At 36.5% G+C, this 11,472-nt stretch overlaps 1 long non-coding RNA gene across 2 annotated transcripts in view; it reads left to right on the forward strand.

Moving 5' to 3' along the window:
• Positions 1 to 8,680, forward strand: part of LOC102162836 — a 34,023-nt gene extending 25,343 nt beyond the window's left edge. For both annotated transcript variants that reach the window (XR_002345081.1, XR_002345082.1), the window contains 2 exons: positions 4,649 to 4,736; positions 5,005 to 8,680. This is a non-coding gene — a long non-coding RNA (uncharacterized LOC102162836). The remainder of the gene's footprint in view (positions 1 to 4,648; positions 4,737 to 5,004) is intronic.

The raw sequence follows: 11,472 nt of genomic DNA on the forward strand, positions 1-11,472 counted from the left end.
AAAATTTTGTTTTATTTTTTTCATTATAGTTGATTTGTAGTCTTCTGTCAGTGACTGCTGTACAGCAAAGTGACCCAGTTATACATATACACACATTCTTTTTCTCACATTATCTTCTATCATGTTCCATCACAAGTGATTGGGTATAGTTCCCTGTGATTGTTGCTTATCCATTCTGAATGCAATAGTTTGCATCTACTAACCCCAATCTTCCACTCCCTCCCTCTCCCCCCACAGCCTCATTTTTCTGGTCATGGAGGCAGAGAGCTTAAATATTTGAGTGGCCAGTGGTAGCATGTTCATTGCCCACCCCCCATTCTCTAATAGGTATTGTAGATTACACAGAAAATGGAAAATGAGAGTCAATTTTTTTTCCTTGTTATAATCCCCAAAAGAAGGCAGAGGAAGGAAGAAAGAAGAACAAAAAAGAACTGCAAATTTAATTATCCAGAGCGGTTGAATTAAATGCCCTCCGGAGGCAACCAGGGAGCAAATATTACACACCTGAGGAAAAGAATCAATGCTGATAGACAGCTACTAATCTCCTAGGCCACTTGCATTAGGACAGCCGGCCCGAATTACCTGGGTGTCACCTGATTGGCCAATAGTAAGGTCAGGATTTTGGTCCAGCAGGTGCAAAACCTGTTGTTTACTTAACAATGTTGGCAGCAGCTGCTGCTGCTTGTGCTGTTTCAAAGCAATTAAAGAGTGTGCTGTTTATAAGGTTGCCAGGTGCTGGCTTCCTTGTGTGCTATGACAGGTGGGGCAAAATTTCATGGAAACACCTGCCAGCCTCCAAGACAGACCTGTGCTAACTGGCTATTATGTACATAGCATTTAATCTTTCATGGGTTTAGCTGACAAAGCAGGAAACATAGCTACAACATCCACAAAGGGCTGAAGAGATATGATATATAAGTACTTTTTGCTTGCCACTGCAGACAGGCTATTTTGGATGTTAGGAAGATTCTATGATATTACACTTATCAGTGTGTTTGGAGAGCACAGAAAACATCCCAAATAGAAAAAAAAGTTACCTAGAGGCATCATATATTAATCATTATTGTTATCAAACTGATTTATGAAACTTTATAGCAATTACCTCCCAGTGTTGAAAAGCTTCTTACTGTCTTTCCCTCTAGTTATAGTTTTCTTCTTCTTAGAATAGTTGACACAAGAAAAGTACCCAATATGCATCCTAGAAATAAGTGAAAATAACTACTACAGCTTTTGGATTTATTTGGGTTTTTTTGGGAACACATAAGTGACTTGGGTCTTTTGTTTTCTTTGCATGAACAACAGAAGACTCCTTGTGGAAGAAATAGAAACCTAGAGATTTTCCAAAGGTTAGATAATGACTATTTTCTCTTTGATAAGTAAATTCACATGAACTGAGGAGACACATATAGACTTCCATTTAAAACAGGCTTGACATTTCTTAGCCATCTACCAAGAAAAAAAGTTCTTCTATTTTAGAGCTGTGGAAACTCGATAAACTCAATAAAGAAGTCTAATGATGTTGTCTTAGAGCTGTATTTTTTGTTTCTAATTTTCCATTGAGAAAGTGCCAAGGGGATGGGGGAGAGAGTGGGATGGACTGGGAGTTTGGGGTTAGTCCAGGCAAACTATTATATTTAGAATGGATAAACAGTATAGCACAGGGAACTTTGTATAGTTCTATATATAGGCCGTGATAAAAAATAATATAGAGAATACACACACACACACATATATATATATATATAGACTGTGTCACTTTGCTGTGCAGCAGAAATTGGTACAACATTGTAAATCAACTATACTTTAATAAAAATAAATAACTCTTCTATCATTAAAAAAAAAGAAGTACCTGATGATATTCTGCCCACAGACAAGGTAGCTATAAGTAGCTATCAGTTTGTGATATTTGAGGTGTATCTTCAATCTATCCCTCTTGCAACCCTTTCTTCCATTTTCTTCCTTTTTTTGTTTTTTTTGGTTTTTTTTGCCTTTTCTAGGGCCGCTTCCCTCAGTATATGGAGGTTCCTAGGCTAGGGGTCGAATCAGAGCTGTAGCCACTGGCCTACACCAGAGCCGCAGCAATGCAGGATCCAAGCCGCGTCTGCAGCCCTCACCCCTGAGCAAGGCCAGGGACCGAACCCGCAACCTCATGGTTCCTGGTCGGATTCGTTAACCACTGCGCCACAACGGGAACTCTACATTTTCTTCTATTAATAGTTGCCTTTCCAGGGAGTTCCTGCTGTGGCAAAGTGGGTTAAGAGTAAGACTGCAGGGGCTTGGTTGCTGCTGAGGCTCAAGTTTGCTCCCCAGCAGCAGGCTGAAGGATCCAGTGTTTCCTTACTGTGGTGTAGGTTGCAGCTGTGGTTCAGATTCATTCCCTGACCTGGGAACTTCCAAATACCATGGGCATGGCCAAGAAATTTAAAAACTAAAATAATTTAATACATTGCCTTTCCATTATAGATTATTATAAGATATTGAATATAGTTCCCTGTGCTATACAGTAGGTCCTTGTTGTTTATCTATTTTATATTTAGTAGTGTGTATCTGTTAATCCCAAACTCCTAATTTATCCCTCTCCCTCTTTCCCCTTTGGTAACCATAAATTTGTTTCATATGTCTGAATCCATTTCTGCTTTTTAAATAAGTTCATTTGTATCATATTTTAGTTTTCACATATAAGTGGTAGCATATTTGTCTTTCTCTGACATTATTTAGCAGGATCATCTCTAGGTATAACTGAATCACTTTGCTGTACACCTGAAACTAATATGACATTGTAAATCATTTACACTTCAATTAAAAGTTGTTTTGAAAAAAATGTTAAAAAAAAAGCCAAAATAATGTGTAAGCCAGAAAGTAGCTTAAGAACTTATTCATACTAAAGCATCAGTGATTGCTGTGGAATATTCTATTTCTTATCCCTAAAACATTTGCACTTTAGGAGTGAATAATAAATATTAAGTCCAGGGAAATTAAAAAAAAACCACTAATTCTGAAATGTGATGGATTAGCAAAAGGAGAGGGGGTATTTGGGAAGCAAAGGTTTTTCTGATTTGCATGCATATTCTTAATGACTGATTCTTTCATGTCAGTCCTTAATGATGCTCACATTTGTTATCTTAGAAGCAGCTGAATGTTGGTTAGAGCAGGGATTGGAATCCAGTTTGGCTATTTGCCAACTAAGTCAAGCATTATAAGGCTCTGTTCCCTCATCTGTGAAAATGGAGATAATATCACCACCTTCAGCTGAAAGCTATTGAGGGAATTTCAACTAAATGACAATATATGAAAACACCTAGGATAATACTAGACACAAGTGAAGCACTAGATAAATTGCGATTTTCTTTCTTTTCTTTAATTCTATTCAAGTTGAAATTTCTTCAGTAGATAAAGTTCATTCTACAGCATCCTTGCTGGTTCATAATCACCAAGGTACAAACTGACCACAACTTGGCATTTATGGATGTAGCAGACCACTCAGTAATGATGTGTTACTTTCCGTGAGAAAGGATTTTGGGTGAAATGTGAATCTTTGATATTCTCCTCCCCATCTTTCAAGGAAAGATTTCATAACCATCTGATTTAATTGTGAAACTCAAAATTAGTTTTATTAAATGTATTGTTTCATGTGACCTTCGACTTCCCATTTCATCTGGCATGAACTTTTATTAATGTTCGACATTGTGATTTTATTTTATCTTATTTTATTTTTGGCAGCATCTGTGGCATGTCCCAGGCCAGGGATTGAGCCCATGCCATAGCAGTGACAATGTCAGATCCTTAACCTGCTAAGCCACCAGGGAATTCCTAAGGTAACATTTTAAAACTATCACAGAATAATTTAGAGGTTATTTTACCCAAGAGAAAAATATGCCTCCATTGCTAAATTTCTCCTAAGAATCTATGTTGTCTCCATCAAAAATTCTTTTAAACCCTGTAGAGAAGCTGATTTTTTAAATCAGGAAAAGCAGCAGGTGTCGAATACACATTTTCTATAAAATAGACCTGACCTTTTGCCATTGTTAAACATAGGGAGAGAAGAATAAAAAGATGTGAAGTAGAAGCAGATAGAATTCACATAGGAAAGAAAATTCTCTCTAGTGACAAACCAAAGATATGCCCCATCATAGATACTGTAAGAAGTTAACATTATCGAACTTATATGGGAGAGTGGGTCTTATGTGAAAACAGGGCCATGTTTTATAAGAAACAAAAGTATAAAAGTCACTTTCTTGGTAGGGAGGCAGGAAGAAAAATAATAATGAACTATGTGGGGAATGAAAAGATCATAAAGGAAATATAGCACAGGAGTTCTCTTGTGGTGTAGTGGGTTAAGGATCTGGCATTTTCACTGCAGTGGCTTGAGTTGCTGCTGTGACACGGGTTCAGTCCCTGGCCTGTAAATTTCCGTATGCCACAGGAGAAGCCAAAAAAGAGAGACTATAGAACATATATGTCAGAGAAAAAGATATAAACATGTATTTATAAAATACCTAAGGTTATATTTGCACAGGCTAGAAATAAAGGGGAAACTGTTCTTTGTGCACTTTAGGTTTTAGAAAGACTCAGGACTGTAGGCTTGGCACATGTTTGTCTTTGATATTCATATTTTCAATTTCAGGCTTGTTTCTTTTTTTATTGACAGCAGATGCAGATAAATAAGGATACTGGGTGTGTTCTGGATACTACACAGCAGCACCATTGATATGAATAAGATGTTGGAAACAATGATGGTAAGGTTATAAGGGCAAACTTGAGCCAAACTGACTGGCTATGAGTCTTTGCAATTATAGCTGTGTGCTTTGGGTGAGTTATGTTCCCTGTTTATCAGGTTTTATCTTTAGTAAAATGAGATAAAATTTTATGCCTCATAAGGCTACTGAAAGGATTCAATATGCAATGCAAGTAAAGTATTTAAAATAGAGCCTGTCTCTCAGCAAATAATTGCTATTTATTAACTATTAAAATTAGATTTTAATCTCATTTATTTTCTTTTAACAGGTAATTTTCTTTGAAGAAATAATTTCTACAAAACACAGAGCACACAGTCCTTTTCTTTCTTATTTACCCTCTGAACTCCAGAAAATAAATTGTATCTTCTTCTTAGGTAAAAATGTGAAAACTTCTTATTTCAGTTGTAAAAAATCTTATAATTCATTTTTCCTAATGTAATAATCAATAAAAATGAAATTTGAATTTATATTAAGATGTTAATATCTTAATATTTATGGACTTTCCATGTCAGATAGTCAATAAAAAAAGGAAATGGATGCTAAGAAAAAGTATCATAGTTAAAAGAATGATATTAATGATTAAAGACCTTTGGGCATGGGTGGGAAAGACTAGCCAATTAGAATAGATGTTTTTTCATCATAAAGAAATCACCCTAAGTTAGCTTAAATAATTTTGATTTAAAGAAGAAAAAAATAATTAAAATTATGCCAACACACAGGAGATTTTCTGTATGATTGTCAAGAACCTCCTGTTGAAATATAATTGTGATCTGCTAGAGGCGCTGTTAGATTTTATTTGTAATCTATAGGAGAAAACTAGACCCAGAGGTCTGTGTTTTTCTAACAGGATAGTCTATGTAATATCTCTGGTCAGTTCATTTTCAATTTTGTTGAAAATATTCCACTTCCTGTAACAAATATATTCTACAGACTAAATTAAAAATATGTTTTCATGCCTTCTGAAGGTTGCATGTTTTGTTTGTGGATGAAGGAAGAACTGTTTAATGCCCCAGGAGAAACAGACACCAAACTAACTTTCACTTCCTTCGTACTGAGTATATCCTGAAGATCACTGCTCCCTTTTCAATATAATAACTAAGACATAGTAAGAGACAGAGTCTTCACAAATGTAAATGGAAACTTTACCTGTTTCTAACTTGTCCCTTGCTCTGTACTTGGTTTTCTTTGGGTCTATGATCACTGAATATAAGTATTCTAGCACCACCATCATAACTTTGAAATATGAAAGTATTGACCAACATTATTCTTCCACTAATTTTCAAAAATATTTTTGTGACCTATAGTTGATTTAAATTCTAACATCGCTGAATAAAAAAAAATTAAGGTTATATTTTCTATCTCCAAAATATGAATATTAAACTCTTATAAAACTTTAAATGTTAAGCAGCCATTCAAGAGTCTAACCACCTATCTTATGCTATCTCTGTTCTTTCCCTAGGCAAACCCAAAATATGGGATAAATGTCTCTTTGAGATGTATTAACCAACTACAGGTGAGGCAAACATTTTTCAGATGGCAGATCCCCTCCTTTGGGAATTTCTTTGAAGGAGATTTTCATGGGCAGAGGTTCATGATTATACCCTATAAATATACATAGAAAACAAAACCATTAGGCATTTCATAAACGTGTCATGATGCTATTCCAGGAATTTCATGCTATTCAAAGAACTCAAGTTCCTGTGTTGCTGAACCATCATCTCACCCTTGACTCTATTTACTGCCCAGAGACTCTCGAGTTCTCTCTACCTGGACAAGTCTACCACAATGAATTTTATAGGAGAGAGGATTCCTCACTTCAGGACCTCAAAACTTGAGTGTTTCAGTTTGAAGCTTTGAGTCTTTTTCTTACCCTATTTACTCTCACAGTCTCTTCTTATCACTCCTCCTCATTAACTTCTTACTCTTACGTACATTATTAACATATATAAAGTTTAAACATTTTAGGGGAGGGAAGCAATGTTATTCTATTACATAAGTAACAAGTAGATTTTTTGGTAAAGTATTCAAACAATTCATAAACAGGCAAAGTCTCACATGAATTTTTTTGTTTCTTTTCCTCAAATTAAAGTTGTCCCCTCCAAGGTAAGTGTCACTAAAAGTTTGATATATAAACTTTTGTGTGTGTTATAGCCATATATACTCATATTCAAATGGGCTCGTTTCATTCATATGGTTTTATGATTTGCTTTCTTAAAAAGATGTTTGGGGGATTTTTCCAAGTCTATATACATAATTCTACTTCATTCATCTTAATGGCTATATTGTATTACAAAGTATGGATGTTCATTTATTTTGCAATATTTAAGATAAAAGGCTGCTTACGAAATTATTGTCAAGGCTAAGAAATGATATGTTACCAATATTGTGGAAGCTCTGTGTAACCCCCCCTTCCTGCCCCTCCTCTTCTCCAATGACTCTAAACTTGAATTGGGACTTTATTATTCCTTTGCAATTCTTTGTATTTTCTACTTTCTGTTGCCTTGTTTACGTATGCCTTAACACTACATAGTACTTTTCTGCATATTTCTGAACTTTATGTAAATAATATCAAAAGAAATTTGATGTTTCCCCTCAGCAAAATGTTTATGGTATTCATCAGTGTTGAGATAGAAATTTCTAGTTCATTAGTTTTTAACTTTTATTGTTGTTGGATAATTTAGTATATAAATACAGCATAATTTATTCACTCTCCAGGTAATGGATATTTACATGTTTTCAATTTTTATAACTAAAAATAACATGTTGAGAACTTCTGGTGTCTGGTCTAGTGTGTAAGAAGTTAGGAACCCATCACTCCCATTCTTACAGAAGCTGAACACATTGAAAATCAATAACTGTCGTTAGGCGCTCCATCTGTGGTGTAGTAAGTTAAGGACTCTGACTATAGCAACTCAAGTCACTGTTGAGGCACAGCTTTGATCCATGGTCTTTCACAGTGGGTTAAGGATCCAGCATTGCTGCAGCCATGGCATAGGTCACAGCTGCAGCTCAGATTCAATCCCTGGAAACTTCCATATGCTGTGGGTGTGGACATTAAAAACACAAATAAAAAAAACAAAACAAAAAAACTCTCCTTGGATTTAGCAGAGAATTGAGGTTGCAAGGTAAACTACTAACACTAAAACTGAGGAGACAGGTGGATACAGATACAGAAGCTGTTGGAGCAAAAGCCCAAGAGCAGAAATAACCTCAGAAATAAGTACCAAGGAAGAAAATACCTAAACCACAATGAACAAATTGTTAGGCAAATCTGAGAGGAAACCTCTAGAGTACCTAGCCTTAGGGGCACCTGATACTTTTGTGAGTATTCCTACAGGGTTCTCATAGTAAAGCTCAGAAAAAATTCCCTTTGCTTATGGAGACACAGGGGGAAACTAGTCATATTTAATTTTGTCCAGAGCGTTCTGTTCTCTTACCAAAGCCTATCATCAAGGGAAACCATTTTACCAGAGCCTAACCATCCTGAGGCAAAGGAAACATCTAACTCCAGACCCCTCTAGCCTTTCTGCCTCACCTAAAGGGAGAACAACAGAAACACTGGTAAGAGTCACAGAGCAGGGGCACAGCTCAGTAAAAGGCTGAGACCTAATTCTACAACTATGGAATGCATTCTTCTCCCTACACTTACATTAAATCAACACGTCTCCTGTGAAATAACAGGAAAATACAAAAGAAAGAACTGCGTGGGTTTGACTTTAAGGAAAATTTTCTAGGAAAATCCAAAAACAGCAGTAGAGACAAAAACAAGGACACCAGAAGAAATTTTAGCCTCGGACACTCACAATTACAGCAAACATTAAACACAGACTAACTCCTAGCCAGAAGAACATAAAAACTTACATTAAAAACTATTTCAGGAGTTCCCATCGTGGCACAGTGGTTAACGAATCCGACTAGGAACCATGAGGTTGCGGGTTTGGTCCCTGGCCTTGCTCAGTGGGTTAAGGATCCGGTGTTGCTGTGAGCTGTGGTGTAGGTTGCAGACGTGGCTTGGATAAGGTGTTGCTGTGGCTCTGGTGTAGGCCAGCAGCTACAGCTCCAATTAGACCCCTAGCCTGGGAACCTCCATATGCTACAGAAAAGGCCCAAGAAATGGCAAAAAAAAGACAAAACAAACAAACAAAACAAACAAAAAACTGTTTAAGTCAGAACCTTTAACTAAGAACATCACATCTGGCTTTTAACAACAAAAAAAAATACCAAAAAGGCAAAAAACATTGTTTGAAGAGATAGAACAAACATCACAACCAGACTCAGATATGCCACAGCCCTTAACATGTTAATGATGGTTGTTTTAAATTCTAATGGAGAAGTAGGCAAAGTGCAAGAACATATGGGTGATGTAAGCAGAGAAATGGAAACTGAGAAAGATTCAAAAGGAAATGCTAGGAGTTCTTGTTCTGGTATGATGGAAGGGAATCCAACTAGTATCTGTGAGGATGCAGGTTTGATCCCTGGTCTTGCTCAGTGGGTTGGGGATTCGGTGTTGCTGTGAACTGTGGTGTAGGTTACAGATGCGGCTTGGATTTGGTGTTGCTGTGGCTGTGGTATAGGCTGGCATAAGAAAATAAATAATAAAAATAAAAGAAATCAATGATTTGGAGTTCCCATCATGGCCCAGCAGAAAAGAATCCAACTAGGAACCATGAAGTTGCAGGTTTGATATCTGGCCTCACTCAGTGGGTTAAGGATCTGGCATTGCCATGAGCTATGGTGTAGGTGGCAGACATGGCTTGGATCCTGTGTTGCTGTGGCTGTGGCATAGGCTGGTGGCTGTAGCTCCAATTAGACCCCTAGCCTGGGAATCTTGATATGCCAAGAGTGTGGGCCCCCCCCCCAAAAAAAAAGGAAATCAATGATTTAAAAGTAGATAATCAATAGAGAAAAATCATTGAAATCAAGAGCTGTTATTTGAATAGATCAATAAAATTGATTAAACTTCTTTCCAGGTGTAAAAAAGAAAGGAGAGAAGACACAAATTGCTAATATCAAAAATTAAAGAGAGGCCGTCATTACCAATTCCATGGACATTAAAATACTGCAAACAACTCTATGCCCACAAATATGATGACCTAGATGAAATGAACTAATTCCTTGAGAGATACCATCTACCAAAACTCAGAGGAGAAATAGATAACATCAGTAGGTCTATACTTGTTAAAGAACTTTAATCTGTACCTAATAACTTAACAAAAAAGAAAGCACCAGGCCCATATGTGTACCCTCAGGAACTTTAACCACATTTAAGGATGAAATAACAATTGTCTAAAGACTCTCCCAGAAAGTAGAAGCAAATGGAATACTTCCTCATTCAGTGAGGCCAGGATTACTGTAATACCCCAAACAGACAAAGACATTGCTAGAAAGGAAAATTGCAGGCCATTATCTCTCATAAACTTAGATGTAAAATTCCTCAGCAAAATATTAGCAAATCAACTAACTGTGTGTAAAAAGGTTTATGTACCACTGCCAACTGGGACTTAGTCCAGGTATTTAAGGTTGGTTCAACATTTGAAAATCATTTAATGTAATCCACCACATCAGTAGGCTAAAGAAAAAAAACCATATGGTCATATCAATAGATGCAGGGAAAAAAATGAAAAAATTCATCACCAGTTTATGATTAAATTCCTGAAGAAACTAGAGGAAGAACCCTCAAACACCAGCTGCTTCTGGATGATGGAGTCCAAGTAAAATTCAGGGTGATTATACTGTCAAACCTTTTTTGCCACAAAACGTTTCAAGGTCAAAGATGATGTGTTAGACACTGTGGCAGTAAATGATGCATTCAGCCCTTCCAAGTATAATGGTTTGGCAGTAGCATGTTGAAAAGGGAAGGAAAATTCACATCTAGAATACATATCGTGAGGAATGCAAACATTCTCAGAAGTATTGCAAGGCAAGTAGAAAGACAAGGGAAAATACCATAGCCTTTCTCTTTCCACTTCTGCTTTCTTCCTATGGCCCAAATTAGCCAAACCCACATGAGAGCCAAAAGTTAGGGGTCCCCAGTTTGTACAGAGTAAGTCATAAAAGGAGAATATAGTTCAGGAAGTGTGGAAAGTTGAGAATAACAAAACACATTCGCATTCTTATATTCTACTTGCAACAAGGAGATGATGCATTCTCAATATCTGATTCAGTCTTTAATACTATATTGGGACCAAAAGACATTATTTCAAATAGGAGAAGGAGTGAGGCAGCCTGAGTATTAATTGCCTACCAGGCAAATCATGGAAGAGAGACACATCTTGATTGATTGTTCTAGTAAACTGTCAGCAAGCATGTGGCCAACTTGAACAGGAAATAATAAATATAAATAGATCCTTCATATAAGAAAGCAGCTATCATTAAGCAAATATGGCTATTGACACTTGTTGCCTCTCTAAGAATAACCAAGTGCTGGAACCAAGTGATTATTGTGAATGGAAATGTATTCTATTCACAATCAAATGAAATGAGGTGGGCCCAAAGCCAGAGAATATTCTTGATTGGACTCTTATTTTATTGCCCTAAATTTAGCTAGCTGAATTTTGTTAAGTATCATCTTATTCAATTTTTGAAATGGAGGCTTTGGAATTTATCATAAAAATCTCATTTTCTTTGCAGAGATATCATAAGGCTCTATAATTACCCACACAGAAAGTAGTCTTTCTTTTTTTTTTAATGGTTGTACCCTCAGCATATGGAAGTTCCCAGGCCAGGGATCAGAACC

Source organism: Sus scrofa, chromosome 6, assembly GCF_000003025.6.
Source record: "Sus scrofa isolate TJ Tabasco breed Duroc chromosome 6, Sscrofa11.1, whole genome shotgun sequence".
Taxonomy (NCBI): Eukaryota; Metazoa; Chordata; class Mammalia; order Artiodactyla; family Suidae; genus Sus; species Sus scrofa.